Below are 17,230 nucleotides of genomic sequence, written 5' to 3'. Positions count from 1 at the left end.
GTACCTACTGTGTTGCCAATTCTACAAAAGTATATGCTGTTATATGCAGTACATATTACTTGATAATGGTAATAAATGATTGCTAATGTTTATGCATTTCCTCTAGTATATTTTTATCATTATTTTAGAGTGTAGTCGTGTGTAAGCAAAAAGGGTACTAGAAAATAATGTGCCCTGTACAATAGTGGCAGCCCCATACATCTCAGATTTATTATCTCCTGATTGCATCGTTTTTTCCTTTGTTTGATTTCTCTCGCCATTTTACTTATCATGACTCTAGTTGTATAAATTTTACTATTACCACTGCCAATGAGAATCCATGAGAACTGATGGCTTGGAAATAAAATGAAAACTAAGCACTACAAATATAGAAATTAATGTTTATTTCTCTACACTTTAGCATTTTCTATCCACAATAGCTATTGCCTTGAAGAGTTAGGATAAAGTGATGGAAGCTCTTCAAAATAACAAGAAGAAAAAAATGAAGAAAGGGGGTTAGAGTACATATGGGAAATTTTTAATGATACATGCAGTGAAGATTTCACACAGACCCATATACTTCTAAGCATTATAAAGATGGTTGTCAACGCAAAAAAAAAATGTTGAGCTGTTGAAAGTAAGGACTAGATCCAATCCTGATGGTAAATTACTGCTGCCTCTGAGTGACTTATGACACACAAGAACTGATATTCATCCCATAATGTAAAAGTGAGTGAGAAGTATATAGATGTTGACATGAAGGCAGCTAGGGAGTTTTTGGAAACTAGATGAGCTGACTGTGTAAACTGCTAACACAAGTCTTCAATGTGGATGAAACCTCCCTATTCAGGGAATGGCAGACAAGCTACAGTTGACTATGCAATATGCTATACTGTGTAGGGTTGTATACATACAAACGATTGTTTTCATACAATGACAAAATCTTTCCATGACATATTTCTCAGAATATGTCCTCACTGGTAAGTATTTGATGCAATCCCACTTGTCAATTCTTGAGGCTATTTCATGAGCTATTGGGATTCTATCAGAAAGTTTTTGTTTATACTGTCATCGTAAAGAATTCCCCCCTTGTTTCCTCTAGAAGTTTCAGCATTTCAGATTTTAAATTGAGATATCTGATCTACTTTGAATTGAATTTTTAAAAGATCAGAGACATAATTCTAATTTAATTCTTCATTTGGTGTATATCGAGTTTTGTCAACAATGTTTATTTAAATAGGCTACCTTTTTCTGGCAAAATTAGGAGTTTATATAGCATGTATGGATTTGTTTCTGACTCCCTTATTCTGGTTTATTTGTCTAAATGTCTGTTTTGGGTCCAGTACCATGTTGTCTTTGTTATTATGGATCTGTAGTATTTTTAGGTGGCATTCTTTCTCTTTAGGATTGCTTTATTTATTCAGACTTTTGTATTTCCATGTGAATTTTAGGAATTTTTGTTAGCTCTGTAAGTAATATCATTGGAGTGTTGATGGGGTTGTTTGGATCTATAGATGATTTCGGTAGCATAACCCCTCTTAGGAAGCTAATTCTGACAATCTAGGAGTATGATAGGTCTTTCTATCATCTAGGGACTTTTTCAATTTCTTTTTTGGTTGTCTTAAATTTTTTGTTGTAGAAATCTTTCATTTCCCTTGGTAGGTATATTTCTAGCCGTGTTTGAGCCATTATAAGAGGTGTTTTCCTAATTTCTTTTTAGTAAATTGATTATTGTTATTATAGGAGAGCTATTGTTTTTTTTCTATGCTGATTTTGTATCCTTCAACTTAATGAATGAAAATGTTTATCAGATCTAAAAGTTTTTTTCTTGGAGTCTAGAGTATCTTTTAAATATACAACCATGTCATCTGAAAATAGAGAGGCTCCCTTCCCAAACTTTCCAAGAGAAAGATATTTCTCTTGCCTTATTGTTTAGCTGAGACTTGAAGTATTATATTGAATAAAAAATTATTTATCAAAAGTACACTGTTCAGTCTCCAATTAGTTTGTATTTTCTGATGTTATTCTTGCTATCGGTTCCTAGGGGATTGTTAATTTGTCATGATCTTAAATTACATTTTAAGCATGCCACCAGAAAGTCTCATTACAAAACATTTTCCCAACATATCTCCTACAGACCATTTCACCTACTGCTCTATGCCACTAGTAGCATGTTGTCCTTCTCTTCAGCAATGGTGAGGCAATCACTTTTCCTAGGATAAGAAATTTGCTTTTGCTTATAATAAAAGAAGTGTTGTAGCTCCCAGAAGAAAAGCTGTTGCCCTGAAAACATAACCATGCAAGTAACATTATACAGACTAAGCCAGTTGGGTTTAGGGATGTATGAGTATGTATGTGTATGTATGTATGCATGTATGTATGTATGTATGTATGTTTGTATGTATGTGTGTGTATATATATATATATATATATATATATATATATATATATATATATACACACACACATATATATGAACAATTAAAGAAAAAGAGGCCAGAGGCCATGAATCTGGAAAAAAGAGCAAGGGGACACATAGGAGGGCTTAAGGGGAGGAGAAGGAAGTGGGATTGATTTTTGAAAAGGTTCTGCATGCTTCTAAGAAGAATGTGTGTTCCCTATCTATTGTGTAGAATATTTCATAAACATCTGTTAAATACTGTTGATCTATGGCACCATTTAGCTAAATATTTGTATGCCGATTTTTAGTTTTGAAGATCTGTCTCAGTTAGGATTTCTATTGCTATGAAGAGACACCATGACCATGGCAACTCTTATAAAGGAAAACATTATTTGGGGCTGGCTTACAGTTCAGAGGTTTAATCCATTATCATCATGGCAGGAAGCATGGCAGCATGCAGGTAGACATGGTGCTGGAGAGTAGTCGAGAGTTCTACATCTGGATCTTTAGGCAGCAGAAAGAAGGAATGAGATACTGGGCCTGGCTTGAGCATCTGAAACCTCAAAGCCCACCTCCAGTGACACACTTCTTCCAACAAGACCACACCTACTCCAACAAGGCCACACCTCCTAATAGTGCCATTCCCTACAGGCCTATGGGAGCCATTTTCTTTCAAACCACCACAAGACCTGTCTAGATTTGAGAGTGGAGTACTGAAGTTTCCCAATATTACTGTTTAGGATCTATGTAGTCTTGTGCTTTTTAAAGTTTGTTTTATGAAGTTAGGTTGATGAATGAATATTTAAACTAATTATGCCCTTGATGAGTTGTTTCCTCTATTAATATGTAGTGCCCCCTTTATCTCTCCTAATTAGTTTTTAAGTCTGTCAGATATGAGAGTCACATGCTAGTTTATTGACTGTTTTTGTTTGTTTATTAGACTGATATTTCAACCTTTGTGTTTCAGTTTGGAGACGCTTATGAATTTCTTGGAGAAAGCCTATAGTTGGATCTTGCAAGTTATAACCTGGTAACACTGCAAGTGCAAAAGTGTACATACTAAGATAGTTAAAATTATATGCATGTGATACAAATGAAAACTTAAAATTAAAGATTAAACCAGTACAGAGACAAATGAGCAATGAAGCAAAATAGAAAGTATTATGTTCTGACTCAGTGCTTCTTCCTGATGGAGGAAGGACCCACTTCTGTGTTTACCTTAGTTCTACCCATCAGTATACTGCACCACCTGTTGTGATAGGTATGGGAGCATCTCCTAGCTTCAGGCTCCCTTAACACCCTTCTGCTGCTCTCTCTACAGTCTATGATACTTGGAGTCTTCACGGCCATCCAGGCACTGACTCACATTCCATATTCTTGAGTACTCTGCTCATTCCTTACTCTATCAGGAGTGTTAGAAGTATTAGGTGTGGAGGAATGATGATCCTCGCAGATTTCTCAGCTTTAGAGTCCTATACATTGTTCAACTCTTCTCTACTGCTGCAATCAGGCATACTGGATGGCGCCTCTGACAGGCTATTCCCACCATCTGTTCGCTTGTTCTTCCCAGACGACTGCAGGGAAGGCATGTTGGAAATTCCCTCAATTCCATATTGTGGTGGTATTGTGTTCTCCAAAATATTGTGTACCTTAATAAACTTATCTGGGGTCAGAGAACAGAAAAGCCACAAGATAGTTAGGCTAGAAAATGTTAGCACACGCCTTTAATCCTAGCATTCCAGAGACAGAAATCCCTCTGGATCTCTGCGAGTTCAAGGCTGCACTGGAAACAACCAGGCATGGTGACTCACGCCTTTAATCCCAGAAAGCAGCCTTTAATCCCAGGGAGTGGTGGTAGAAAGCAGAAAGGTTTATAAGGCATGAGGACCAGAAACAAGAAGCATTTGGCTGGTTAAGCATTTGGTTGGTTAAGCATTTTGGCTGGTTAAGCTTTCAGGCTTTTGAGAAGCACAGTTCAGCTGAGATTCATTCTGGATGAGGACTTAGAGGCCTGCAGTCTGAGGAGACAAGACCAGCTGAGAATCTGTCAAGGTGAGATAGCTGTGGCTTGTTCTGTCTCTCTGATCTACCAGCATTAACCCCAATAACTGGCCTCGGGTTTTATTTTATTAATAAGAACTTTTAAGATTTATGCTACACCATATCCTTACTCTTTTCTGGTAAATACCTGCAGTTTCCTGTGTTCCCTTTTCCTCTCAAGGTCCACTGAGTTCGCCTCTGATTTGTGTTTTCAACCTTATGCCTCATCTCTCCACTGCTCCAAGGTCATTGGATTCTTAGAGTTCTTCACCACTCTTCCATGAACTGCAGGATCTATCATAGTGAACACCTTTTGGAATAACAAATTGCACTGGTTGGATACTTCATGCAAAAAAAAAAATCCACTTAGTCTTCTTTCTCTCCTTCTTCTTTCTTTCCTTCTGCTCTCTGTGGCTCTTTTTCTTCTTTTTCTATCTTGACTCTCTTCCTCCCACAGGTCTCACACATGCTGCTTCTGATCTACCACCCTCCCAAGTCTACCTCATCCAGAATGAAAAAGAATCCTTAAAAGCAAGCATTATTGCCTCTGTTTTATTTTACATTTATTTAGATGTATGCAGGTGTTTTGTCTGCCTGTATGTCTGTACATCACATGCATACAGTGGCCAGAAGAGGGCATCGAACTCCCTAGGATTGAAGTTACAGTTAATTGTAAGCCACCATGGGGGCACTGGGAACCAAACTCCAGTCCTCTAGAAGAGCAGCCAGTGCTGTTAACTATAGTTGGAATTCTTTGGGCTGCCAACCAGCTCCCAAATAAAGACACGGAGACTTATTGTTAATTATAAATGCTTGGCCTTAGCTTAGGCTTGTTTCATGCTAGTTCTTTTTAACTTAAATTAACCCATTTCTATTAATCTGTGTGCTGCCCTGAGGCTTGTTTACCTCATTTACATACTGTCCTTCCTGCTTTCCTGCTTCCTTCATGTCTGTTTGGCTGGCCCCTGGCTGGCTGGCTAGCTGGCTCCCCTTTTCTCACCAGCCCTGCCTATCCCTGCTCTGCCTAGCTAATGGCCAGTCAGTTTTTTATTAGTCCAATCAGGTGCCTTAGGCAGGCAAAGTAAAACAGCAACACATCTTTACATAATTAAAGCAATTCAGCATAAACAAAAGCAACACACATATTTACTTAGTTAAGCAAACATTCTATTACACAACAGTTAACCACTGAGTCATCTCTCCAGCCACCTCTATTTTATTTTTAAAAGCAAATTGTGCTTCAGAATTACTTAGCAACTCTGAGTCCTAGAAGTTACAGAATCAGGTTTTAACCTGGAGTCAAAACCCAAACTCATGTGTCCCCATAAAATGCTGAGTATGTTTAGTATCAGTCCCTTCTAAGTCAACTGAGAAGGAGGAAAAGTATTCCTTCTCAGAGTTTTGGTCTGATTTCTTCATGGTTTACTTTGCTTTTTGTTTATTGTTTTCTTTGTCTTAATTTGGATTTCCTAACACTGACATCATTTAGTTATTACACTGGTGAAGTAAAAGTAATTTTTGTAACCATAGAAGCTGGGACTACTGTGTATTTTAACATGTTCATGTTTTCTACATGATACTCTTGCGTAAATGGGGCTGTTCCTAAACATCTTCATTTTTTCAAGTATCAGGAGGAAACCTATGAAAAGCATTTCTAGATTAACTGGGATGCTTCTAAACTGAGATTCATAGCATATTCACTTCTGCCGGATCTCTGTGAGCTAAGAAAGCCAAAAAATGGTGCCTTGCCCTGGGAAGAACAGAATTAAGAGGGTTAGTCCCCAGTTATCCTGAGATACATGAATTAGGGGAAGCTGTTGAAGATCAAGGCTGACACTGAATAGAAAGTTAGGCTGTGTTTTGTTGTGTGGAGGTCTTAGAAGCATAATTCTGAGCTGACCATTCACTCACTCACAGATCTTCCACCAAGCCAATTATTGCTCAAAGTTCAATCTTGTACTTCAAAGGCCATACAAGAAGAAATGTAAGAAAATGTTTCTTTCTAATGACTTTAGAGATTCACTAGTTGCTTTGTGATTAGTCACAACATAGTGCTAAGGAATAGCCTTCTTTTGTAGGCTCAACCTTTCTCCAAACATAGCTTATGGTAAGTATAGTTTAATCGATGCATATTTTAAAACTGGACTGCGCATGGAAAGTAAGTAAAGTTCAGGCAACTTGGGACAGGAAGATAGCTGGGATAGAGGAAATGAAGAAAGATACATAAACCATCAAATTGATGAGAATATTTCTGAAGGCAAACGGACCAAGCAGAATATGGACAAATTTTCTTTAAAAAGGAACCAAAATTGGTATTGAAATGAACACAAACAAAAACTTACTAGCACTAAACAAGGGTCAGTCTTTCAAGTGTTTGTGTGTATTTTTAGTTGTTGAGTTCTAGATTGGTCTATTTCAACTGTTCTTTCAGCTGGAAAAAAAAGGCTAGAGAGAAAGATAAGAATGGGGAGACTTGAATTCATGAATTCATGGGACATACATCATCTAAGTGATTTCTTTCTTTCTTTCTTTTTTTTGATTTGTTTTGTTTTGTTTTGTTTTTTGAGACAGAGTTTCTCTGTGTAGTTTTGTTGCCTATCCTGGATTTCGCTCTGTAAACCAGGCTGGCCTCGAACTCACAGAGATCTGTCTGCCTCCGCTTTCCAAGTGCTGGGATTATATGTGTGTGTGGTGATATTTTAATGGTGCTGAAATGTGATTTTATTTGTATGTTAATAAATAAAGTTGCCTGGAGATCAGAGGTCATATAGCCATTAAGCAGAAGTCCAGTGATGATAGCAAATGCCCTTAATCCAATCACATGGCAGGCAGAGTCTCTGTGTAGTCAAGGACATAGCCAAGCTTGGTGACCCGAGCCTTTAATCCCAGTACCAACCATGGAGACCTGGAGGTCTGTATAGGCAGGCAGTAATGAGGAAGTTATATGGTTGGGTTTAGAGCCAATGAGAAGGCAGAACAGAAAGGCAATAAAAACACAAGTCAGGCAGGAAGAAACTCTCTCCTGTGGGGAAGTGACGGTGTCAAGGTGGTAAGATAAGGTAGTTGTGACTCTCTGAGCTATTTACCTCTCTGTATTTGGCTCTGTGTTTCTTATTTACTAAGACTGTTTAGAATTTTGTCTACAGGTGTGTGCCACCATTGCCCATCAAAGTGATTTTTAAGAACTGAAAATGGGAATGTGGTCATCCAAATCTGATGAAACTAGAGTAAACATAATGAAAATATCTTTAAACAAGTGGTAAAAGGGAGTGATGCTGTATATTGAGTTGGTAGAATGCTTTCTTAGCATGCAGGAAAGTGCTAGGTTCAGTCTCCATACCACATTAACCTGGTGTGGTGTTGTATACCTACAGGCTCAGCATTTGAGAGGCAGAGGCAGGAAGGAGTTCAAGAGCATACTCAGCTACATAGTGAGTTTGAGGTTATTCTGGATACAAAAAAAAGAAAGGAGAAGGAAGAGGAGGAGGAAGAGAATTGAGGGAGGAGGAGGAGGAGGATGAAGGAGAAAGAAGAAAAGGAAGTAAAAGGAGGTGAAGAAAGAAGAGGAGGATGAGCAGGAGGAAGGATTGCTGGAAGATAATGTCTAGCAGAAGAGAACATCAAGAACTGGGTCCTTGGTGATCCATCCTAAATGGATAACTTCCCTGTTACAGGTAACAGTGAAGGTTGAAGTAAAAACACAAAGCTTTAAAACCACACAGTAAAACTTCAATAATCCCCAGGTATCTACAGTGAGTTAAATGTTCCAAGGTATATTCATGTGTCTAATCCTCATTTTGTTCTTACAAGAACAGCAATGTGTATGACTCATCATTTACAGGTCAGGAAATGGGAACTCATGGAGGTCAAGTGGCTTATATTGTGCCATAGCTAGCTAATGGTACAACAGGATGACAAATCTTTTAACCATTCTGCAGTATTTTTCAGCTGTATCTCTCTAGCAAAACAAATCTTCATCTGCAAGCTGAGTTTTGCAATCTGAGACAATGACTGAAAATATTTTACCTGCCCTATGTGGGTGGACTCTTCACTTGACCCTCCACATCTCAGTTGCATTCATACTGTCTAAGTCCTTCACAGTGATGTGAAAGAGATACCTCACATTTCTCCTAGTTCCTATTGATTCTTCTCTTGCCTTAAGACTTCTTCTTCAGGGAAGGCTCTGTGAACTCCAACTGCCTTACATCTTTGTACTATATTTGTATTTAAACACTACTTACTAGTCTAACAATCTTATTTTATATTCATTCAGATCATTAGTTCAGCCATGTCTCTTTCTCCTACTAACCTTAAAGCACCATGAAGGCAAGCCAGTGTTGACCTTACTTCCTATATTTCTATCCTAGTCCAATAACTGGCCCAGAAAAAATATTCATTTAAACAGTTAAGAGGTTCTGATTAAACAGGCTGAGGTTCTGATGTGGAAATCCTGGTCTTTCTGAAGTAATTTGCTCATGCTGAAAATTAAATCTAGATCATATCCCCATGTTTGAGAATCACTTCATCTGTGTATAAATCTGGATCCCAATCACCAGCTATTTGGACTCAATTCCTATGAAGCAGAGCCTGGAAGTCTTTGTTTTAACATTAAGCTTCTTAACTATGTCTAATACACTAATACAGCATTTTGAAAACATTGCCAAGATCCAGATAATTCCAAAGAAAGTAAGCAAAAAAAATTCTATTCTACCCTTGGGTTACATCCAAATTAAAGAAAATTGGTAGGAAGAATAAAGCATGCCTATAGAGTTGGGTGGAGCTGCAGAAGACAAGAAGTGAAGATCTGAAAGGGTTTAGAACAGCTCTAAAATATGAGGCAGTGAAATTCTAAATTATAATGCTGTTCCTCTTTATTATCGCCTCAATTTAATTTGTCAGGGGAAATCATGTGTCTATTTGCTTCCATATATCATGAAAACACCTTCGTTCTATGTGAAATACAAAGAAACAAAGCATAGCAAAATTGATTTTTAAAAGTGATTTTTTTTCTGAGAGCAATTCCAGTTTGAATGTTTAGTGTCTTTTTAGGGAAGATGACCTTAAAAAAATAAGTCAACTACTCTCAATAAGTCTTGGGGTTTTTTTTGTAGCCAAAATAGTAGAAGTAGAATATTTACCTCTGAGACAATAGACTGAGGGCAGCATTCAGGCTTAGTTGGCTTCTGGATGCTTCTGTGAAGGTTGCTAGGGTGCTTTATTCTTACCATCAATAATGATTTGAGGAAATTTCCTAATCTTGATATCTCTGCCAAGCTGGTCAACATCTTCACAACCAATTCTTCACAGAAGCTCTCTGACTTGTTACTTATACAAAAACTCCTCATTAATGAACATTAATCATAGAGATTTGGGCCCTATAAAATGACCACCCCTCATGTTCTCTCTAACCAGCAACAAACCATTTTTATATAACAAACTTTTGCAAAGGCTTTAGTTATTCTGGGACACAATTTTTTTCTTCTGTAGATATCTAAGTATGTTAGTATGATATTGGCATTCTGTTGCCTAAAATGGAAAGGCCATCATCTACTTAAGAAATTTATGGCTGAAATTCAGGAAGGATCATATCACTGGAGAAAGTATGAAAAAGTAGAACTAGTAATTAAACTACAGATCAATCTCATGTGTAAGACATGGGATATCAATGAAGGATACAACAGAAATAAAATGGGCTGTTTAGAGGAGCACTGGGGAAACTGTTCACAAAGATGTGGAGGGGTTGTGGAAAACCACAGGGGATTTCTCTGAAGGGTGTGAAGAAGGAAGCAAGATGAAGAGGGAGGATCAGTGTAACCAGAGTCTGAAGGTGCTGAAATCGTGGGATATAGGTCACCCTTGAGAAGGTTGAAGGGAACACAGCCACTACCAACCTAAGAGAGGAAGCTAGGAGAATAATCATTGAGAATATTGCTCTTTTTGGTCCTGCCAGTGACTTTTCCCCTGTATCTTGAGATTTCGGTAGGGAAATAAACCTTATGTCGTGATTAAAAATCAGCAAATTTTTATTTATGTCATTTTACAGGATGTTCTCTTGATTGGGCACCCTCAAAATCCCAACTATTCTTAGGACTATTGTTAATATATTATTGCTAGTTTCTACACCTCTCTTTGTATGTAATTGTTACAGCCAGTATTCCCGTAGCCAGGCCTTTCCTGTTGTTGGGGAAGCAGCCAGGACGGGATGTAGAAACGCCTTGACAGAGCATGTGCGGCCTGATGAGAGAGAAACATCTTCGATGTCAAATGTTAACTCAAATGATAAAATTTTGGCAGCTTTGCAAGTTATGGAGTTCATAAGAATCTGTTTAACCAGCATCTTCATGGGTATGTATGTATCCAGGTATCACCAATCAACATTGTAGGGTCATCAGTTTTTCTAGCTAGAGCCTGTTGATGTGACAATTCTGCTTTGGTTGAACACTCAAGTAAGTATCATTGGAGTTATGCAACCCAAACTACCAAGTGTCTGAAGATCAAATGTCTCAGAAAGATCATGGCTTATAGGACTTTATTAGTTACCAGTGATTCTCTACTCCTCATAATTACACCTTTAATCCCTTATTTCAATGCATCTCAATTTCTCTTTCAGATTGTGTGTGTGTGTGTGTGTGTGTGTGTGTGTGTGTGTGTGTGTGTGTGTGTATCTGCGTGTGTGGACCTGTGTGTGTGTAGACCAGGCTGGTCTCAAACTTACAGAGATCCGCCTGTCTCTGCTTCCCGAGTGCTGGAATTAAAGTTGTGCACCACCATTGCCCATGTATTTTTTTTTACAAGACATATATGAAATTTTGAAAATGTTTCTAAAAGAAATTTGGGTGTTACTTGGTCATAATTTGCATGTTTTTCCTATTTTACTAGATCTTTAAATTGCATTCTTAAAAGAAAGCTGTAATAATTTAAGCTCCCAATAACATCCCATGCGGGGCCAATGCTATCCACTTAAAAATATCTAGTAGCTCTGATGAGTAACAGTGTTATTTCATATTTTTTGATTTTAATTTGTATTTCTCTAATTACTAATGACACTGAATGTCTTTTTTTTAATTAATGCAGTTTTGCACTAGGTACAATGACAGTTGCACATTTTGAGTTAATGACATACTACATCGGTAAAGAACATACTGAAATCAACCAGAACAGAAAAGGAGGGAGGTGATAGCTAATCCAATTTCAAGGTTTGAGAGTTGTGCAATCTGGAAGCCAGCCACACACTTAGATCTCATTAGATCGCATCACTGGGACTACCTAAGAAGCACAGACATTTTTCATTCAAAGGAAATCATCCTGCCCTCCTCCGTGGACAATCTCACCTCATCTATAGTAGCAATGTAAGCACATCAGTGCCTGGAGCATCCAAACTCTCCTGCCAGATGAACAAACCTGCCTGCTTCCTTGTCTTTTCTCCATCTATTCATAGTGAAGACATATTCTTGACCCATCAAAGGTCAGTTCCTCAGACCTCCACCTCTGTCTTTCCTCCCATCTGGTCAAATTGAGGAATTTCATAAGTTTCCCATCCTCCTATTTCATCACTTTCTTCTCTGAATTAGTTCCCAGAGCCTAAACGTGCTCTGTTCTCTTTGGTTTTGAGAAGCAAAAATAATTAAATAGAAAGCTTTATTTTTTTTAAGCTACACAACTTCTGTAGCACAAATCTTAGGTCTTATTAATAAAAACAAACCTGGAGCCAGGTATTGGGGTGAATGCCTTACCTGGTCTTGATACCACTTTTATAACATTTATAGAATAGCATCTTTGGACACAGATGGACTCGTTTTCTCCCATTCCATAAGAAACAGTCTTATCTGGTCTTCTCTGTTTTTATTACAACAATGTCTTTCTCTCCTCCCTTGACGTCTCAGCTGTCATTAATATAGCTGGTTACTCCTTTTCCTATGAATTCTTTCCCCCTCTGCTCTTTTCCCTTTCTTGTCATGCTCACCATCTTATTAGGAGCATATTAGACCTTTTCCTCACCTCTAAATACTAAAATTCTTTAAGGAATGAATTTAGGCCATTTTCACATTCATTATCTGAATCCTTTATCCAAATATTCTCTAGTTTGAAATCTTTACATGCTAACCATGCTAAAACCATATTTCTAAACTTTCTTTTCTGCATATGAAAAACTTTTTTTAAAATCTCCAATGACTTGCTGGCTCTTCTCATAGCCGTGATCTGTCGGCTCCTTTTTTCAAGCAAACATCCATATCTGATAAGTCATGAGATCCTAGAAGGAATGATGTGCTGCTCCTGCATTGGTCCCACCGCATATTTCACTTGGAAGGATTGCAATAGACAATTAACTAGGCTGTTCATTTTATTTTTTGTCTTTCTACGCTCATTTATTTTCCATAAGACGTTCAGTCTTTTAAAAACTCCCAAAGCTGTTTACTTTATAGTTCCTTCACATGGAACATTCTTCAACTATTCACATGATTACATCTTGCTCATGATTCAGCTTATGTCACCAACAAAAGGGAGGTTTCTGTACAGACACTTTCTAAGTAGCTTCCTCAGGCTATTCTCTAGCAGAGTGCCTCACTGGATGACTAATAGAAAATATCATAAACTATAATGATTCTGTTTACATAGTGTTTAAATTGTATTTTTCTGTGCTAGTAGGCCATGGGAGAGATTCCACCCAATAAGTACATTTAGTAGAAGAATGCCCAACTCTGTCAACTCTGTTCTAAGACCCCTGGGAGATGACAGGCCAAATAAATACCCAACACTGAGAGATGTAGACCGTAAAACTTGCACCTACACCCCTGCACACACTTGCAGCATTAAGTAGATTCCATTGGTTTAAAAAGCACAGCACATGAAGCTGGGAAGAAAAAGTTGTAGTGGGGATTGGGGAGAAACTGGAGGGGAGGGGATGGTGAGGATTGGGGAGAGGCTGGAGGGGAGGGGATGGTAGGATTTCGAGAGGCTGGAGGGGAGGGGATAGTGGGATTGGGAGAGGCTGGAGGGGAGGGGATGGTGGGATTGGGAGAGGCTGGAGGGGAGGGGATGGTGGTGGATTTGATCAAATCATATTATATGCAGGTGTGGAATTCTCAAACCATAAAAATTTGGTATCCCGAGAAACACAACACGACAGAATAAGGGTGAGAGTGGATCTAAGGGATGGAGACTGGTAACAACATAGGTTGAAGACAGAAGAAATGGTGAGTGAGTTTAATGGCAAATGAAGAGGAAGAATGTAGAAACAGAAGGAAAACAAAAATCTTTCCTGGATCCAAGATGTGACTTCATTAATAAAAACAATCATTAAATAAAGGACAGAAACACATACAAATAAATATATTCTGTAAATAGCACCCATCAACATCATTCAAATATTAATAAGAACTACCTGAGAGATGAAGGAAGTGAACAATGTGCAAACAGATAACGCAAACAGCTAAAAGAAGGTTTGTGAGTCTGTGATCTGTAAGTAAGCAGTGAGACCGCAAAACCAGAGATGTAAAATCTTAGTGATGTTCCAAGTGTGTATAAAATCCAAGCTACTATTCAAAATAAATTCAGAAAGCATAGGAACTCTCAAAAATAGAGTCTCAAATTCTGTATGAAATGTTAATAAAACCGGGAAACTGAAAGAGGAAGAAGAGAATTCTTCCACAAGCATTTAAATTGAAATAATTTTATTTTTGGAGTTTGCAACTGCAAAAACAAAACAAAACCAGTGTTATCTTTCCAGTTCCTACCTATCTGCCCTCCCATTTGGATCTGCCTCCTTTCTGTCTCTCACTAGAAAACGACAATCAGTTGGATGTGATGGTGCACTACTTCAATCCCAGAGCTCGAGAGGCAAAGGCAGGCATATCATTGTGAGTTCCAGGCCAGCCTGGTCCACACAATGAGTTCCAGGCCAGTCAGGGCTGTTACACAGAGAAACCCTGTCTTGAAAAAACCACTAAAACAACAACAACAACCAGTCTTCTAAAGTATAGTAATATAATATAATATAATATAATATAATATCTTAAAACTAACATCAGAATAGAGCAAAACAAATCAAAGGAAAAGAGCCCAAGAAAAGGTACGAGAAACAGAGATGCAGAAACCAACTCATTCACACACTCAGTAATAAAAACACTAAACTGGGAAACATAATAATGGACCAAAAGTTGTGCATGGTAAAAAGAGAGAAAAAATATATATAATAAAATAAATAAAAATTAAAATAAGCTTAAAAACAAACAAATAAACAAAAAATAAAGAAAGAAAGAAAAGAAAGAAAGAAAGAAAGAAAGAAAGAAAGAAAGAAAGAAAGAAAAGAAAAGAGAAACCCTGACATGACATTGTGAGACAAGGAATCTCCAAAGATGTTTGAGTTCATTTTCTGTTGGCCATCTACTGCTGGGCATGCAGCCTACCCTTAAGGGTAGTTTGTTTCCCCTCTAAGAGTACCTTGGAGAAAACTAAATTTTCATTTGCAAGTGGTTATCCATCAGACATTGCATCTAGGTTAGGGTTGGGGCGTGTGTCCATGTCTCCTTTCAGCTCTAGGACCCCATCTGGTGAGACCCATGCAGGCCCTATGCATGCTGCCTCACTCTCTGCGCATCATTTGTGCATCAATCATGTTGATTTGAAGTGCATTGTTTTCTTGGAGTCCTCCATCCCTTCTGTCCCTTACACTGCCTCATCTTCTACAGGGCTCCCTGAACCCTGAGTGGAGGGATTTGATGGAGACATCCCATTTAGGACCAAGTGTTCCAAGGTCTCTCACTCTGCATGTTGTCTGGCTGTGGGTCTCTATTTGTTCCTATTTGCTGCAGGAGGAAGCTTCTCTGCTAATGACTGAACAAGGCACTGATTTGCTTCCTTGGCTGGGATGCTGTCCTATGATATTCAATAGAGATGTCTGACCATGAGACTAAAAGAAGTAATTAAAGCAAATAATTAAAGACTACTTCAATGGGAGAGGGAAAAAAACCACAAAGATGAGGGAATTCAGGGAGGCCAATGAGACCCAAGGGTGCATTTAATAGCAAATTGTTAAATGCAGAACAGGTTTCATTGAGGAGAAATCTTACAAAACAAGAAGTAGCAGAGGATTCATGGTACCTGATCTCTGGTCTCCTTGGGAAGGAACAGGAAAAGGAGAACAGATCATTCGTCCTCTAGCATGTACATGGTGAGGTGGGACTGTAGCTAGAGTTTTCCTGCCTTGCCCACAGTCAGGACAAATCTCTGTCACTCGCCAGTCCCACAACCGCTCAGACCCAACCAAGTAAACACAGAGACCTATATTGCTTAAACTGTTTGGCCTAATGGCTCAGGCTTCTAGCTATCTAGTTTTTACATCTTAAATTAATCCATTTCTATAAATCTATACCTTGCCACATGGCCCGTGGCTTACCGGCGTCTTCACATGCTGTTTGTCATGGCGGCGGCTGGCAGTGTCTCTGACTCAGCCTTCCACTTCCCAGCTTTATTCTCCTCCTTGTCCCACCTATACTTCCTGCCTGGCCACTGGCCAATCAGTGATTTATTTATTGACCAATCAACAACACACATAACATACAGACCATCCCACAGCATGGGACCATCTAGATTTCTATGTAACAGTGGTGGCTTCCTCCTTCAGAAGCTAATTCTATTGGAAATCCAGCTCTTCCAGGCATCTGAATCAGCCTTGCCAGACTACCAGAGTCCCTAGAGCCACCTCAATGTCTCTCACTGCCCAGTAGAGAAGGAATCTCAAGAAGCTGAGAGTAATCAACTCTTTTCAAGTGCTGCTTGTAAGCTGGGGACCAAGAGTGTTGCATGTAAGGAGAGAAAGCTTAGCACTCCCCTTGACAAGGAGAGGAGGGGCCCCTGGGCCTAACAACTTCTATACGGTTAAGGCGTTGCCACCTACTTTGTGGCAACTAACCACTGCTAAAAAAAAAAATAATGACACAAAGTTGTGTGGGTAAGGAAAGGGGGTGAATCTGGGAAGAGTTTGGGGTAGGGGTGAATATGATCAAGACTCAGAGGAAACTCTCAAAGAACTACTGAAAAATTCTGATCATCTAGCAAAAGAAAAGATGAGGACTGAGAAATGATAACAGGATTTATCAACCAGGCTGTCACAAGGTCTCAGTGGATTTCTGGAGAAAAAGCCTGAGTTGAAATACAATCAAGACCTCCTTGAGAAGAGGAATTGGAAATAGTGAGTATAGAAAACCTTCGAAAAGTTATGTGGCTAAGAGAGGGATAGGGTGAGTGGTATGCCCTACCAGAGGAAATCAGATCAAGTATAGCTTTTCTTCCTACAGTAGTGATTGTCAACCTTCCTAATGCTGCCACCCTTTGATATAGTTCCTTATGTTGTGATGACCCCTTGACCTTAAAATTATTTTTGTTGCTACTTTATAACTATAATTTTGCTACTGTTATGGACTGTAATGTAAATATCTGTAACCCAGAATATCCGATACATGACCCTCCCCCAAGGGGGCCTTGACTCACAGGTTGAGAACCATTGTCTTAAAGTAAAAGTAAATGTAGTACTGTCTTCTTCCAGAGATGATTCAAAAGGAGCAAACACTAATAACAAAAGATGGAGAAAAATAGCAAGGCCCTGAGTGACATGAGGTTGTGCACAAGGGTCTTGCTTTCATAGACAAAAGAAAGTTAAACTACTGTAATGAATGTAGCAACATATTACATACAGAGTGATGCTGGAGGTATCAGACTGATGATGGTAGATATGTTGGTTGGGGTAGATGGTGGATCTACAGGCATCCTTGAGTCTTTCAATTTTCTTAGTGATATCAACGGACAGTGAGG

General features: G+C 38.6%; 1 non-coding gene across 1 annotated transcript; it reads left to right on the top strand.

Moving 5' to 3' along the window:
- Positions 1-16,215: 16,215 nt before the first annotated feature.
- On the top strand, positions 16,216-16,342 carry LOC131922099 (U6atac minor spliceosomal RNA). The gene has a single exon (XR_009382209.1). It is a non-coding gene; the product is annotated as a U6atac minor spliceosomal RNA (small nuclear RNA).
- The last annotated feature ends 888 nt before the right edge of the window (positions 16,343-17,230 follow it).

This window comes from Peromyscus eremicus, chromosome 11 (assembly GCF_949786415.1).
Source record: "Peromyscus eremicus chromosome 11, PerEre_H2_v1, whole genome shotgun sequence".
Classification (NCBI taxonomy): domain Eukaryota; kingdom Metazoa; phylum Chordata; class Mammalia; order Rodentia; family Cricetidae; genus Peromyscus; species Peromyscus eremicus.
Note: the sequence above shows the minus strand (reverse complement) of the source record. Positions and strands in the feature narration are given on the sequence as shown.